Source organism: Habropoda laboriosa, unplaced genomic scaffold, assembly GCF_001263275.1.
Source record: "Habropoda laboriosa isolate 0110345459 unplaced genomic scaffold, ASM126327v1 scaffold739, whole genome shotgun sequence".
Taxonomy (NCBI): domain Eukaryota; kingdom Metazoa; phylum Arthropoda; class Insecta; order Hymenoptera; family Apidae; genus Habropoda; species Habropoda laboriosa.
The window spans coordinates 85,988-88,012 of NW_017100833.1; positions in this window are offsets into that span (position 1 = coordinate 85,988).

Below are 2,025 nucleotides of genomic sequence, written 5' to 3' on the forward strand. Positions count from 1 at the left end.
CCGCAACTCCGGTCGTGGTGGCTTTGCAGATGGAGGCAGCGACGACGAGAGAAGAACCCACGAACCCGGTCGTCGGGGGTTCCTCCCACGCCGATGGAGATGGAGGTGGTGACAGATGCCACCCGCAAGTCAGGTACGGGCGGGGAGGAGCCTACTGAAGAGGCCGCAAATTCGCAGTCCTCCGAGTAAACCTGAACCACTCGACCAGGGTTTGCAGGAACAAGTCCTGACCAGTGGACGGTAGGCCTCGCGGTGGTCGCGGAGCCCTATAGAGTCCCCGACAACGTTCCGAGTTGGATTGGGGTCAAACGGGGCTACGTGGCCATCGTAGCTGGAAAGCAGCCACAGTCCCCGCCGCTCAGGATGTTGGGAAGCGGTGTGGGATTCGTGGCTGCGGAATGGAGAGGCTTAGCGGTGGTGCGGGTTTATGCCCCGCCTAGCTGGCCGCTCGCCGAATACGAGGTGTACCTGAACGGGTTGCGGGACTTTATCTCCCGCATTGCACCCTGTCCGGTACTGGTCCTGGGGGACTTTAACGCCCACAACGAGATGTGGGCATCCCCCAGGGCCCACGCTAGGGGCCTGGCGGTGGCCGACTGGGCAGCGCGGCTGGACCTACGATTGATGAATCGGGCTTCGGCCCACACATTTGTGCGGTTCCGGGAGCGGTCCATAGTCGATCTGACTTGGGCCGCCCCTCTCGCCGCGTGGAGCGTGTCGGATGGAGGGTAGTGTTTATCTACTATAGTTTGAATTTCGTAATTTTGTTTTCTTCCAAAGAAGTATGATGCTGTTCTTTTCCTTTTTTCCTAAATTTCCTTCTTTATTTTCAGATGCTGCGTACAAACATCCGTTACACTTAGAAACACATATACGTACATGCATGTACATACACATACACATGTACGTGGAGCTGTGCAACATGGTAAGTATTTCATATTTTTGTATAATATTTACATTAGTATTTATTTGTCTATGTTATGCGGGCGCAGGTGCTACGGCTATGTACAGGTAAATTTAAATTTAAACTCCATCGCGAGTCTGGATACGCCCCAAGTAGTTCTTCCTTTCTGTGAAAGATTTTGCCGAAAGTTTGACGACAGCTATGTAGTTTTCTTTATTACATATAAGAGTGTTCCAGTTACTTATACAGTTGGTTAAAACTGAGTATCGGTACGCACTATATTTGGGGCAGTTATGTTTCCTGGGCAGTTATGTAAACATGTTATGTTCCACTGTTTCCACCACATTGTCGCAGAACGGGCAACACTCCGAACAATCAACGCGTTGAATTTTTAGGCTATAATTAATGGAACTGTATCCAGTCAGCAAGTAGGTACATAATCTGTGTGGGATAAACCAGAGGTTCAAGTTACTGAAAGTAACATTTGGAATAAATTTACAGATAATACGGAATGTGTTTTATTATCCCAATTGCTCTGCCATTCCTTAATTAATTCTGTTTCGACCTTGGTGATTTCTTCCACAATAATTTCAGGTCTAATCTCGTTTTCCGTCGGCTGAAAGTTATAATTCTTCCAAATAGCGTGTGTGTTTCTTTTTATTTTTCTAACCAAAGCGAATTTAGTAATTTCGAGATCTATCGGCAGATATCCTCCAATGACTTGCATGGCGACGGTCGATACGGTTCTGCATGACTTGGTAAGGAGGATCAGCATGGCTCTTTGAGCTGCAAAAATGTGGCGCTTAATCATTGCATGTTCGACTTTGTCATGCCAAATGATGGATCCATATGATATTATTGGAATGAATACTGCCCGATATAATATATTTAGGTTACTCTTTTTAATTCCCCATTCCTCATGCGCATGCCTTTTTATTGCCATAACGTATTTTATAAGTCTATTTCGTATATTTTTAACGTGTGCGTTGAAGTTCATTTTATTGTCCATGTATATTCCTAAATATTTGTATACTTCTACATATTTAATTTTGAAGCCGTTTAGTTTTATGTTTGGCATTCTTTCCCTGTCAAACCTACCTTTCATCAACATAGCTTGTTAT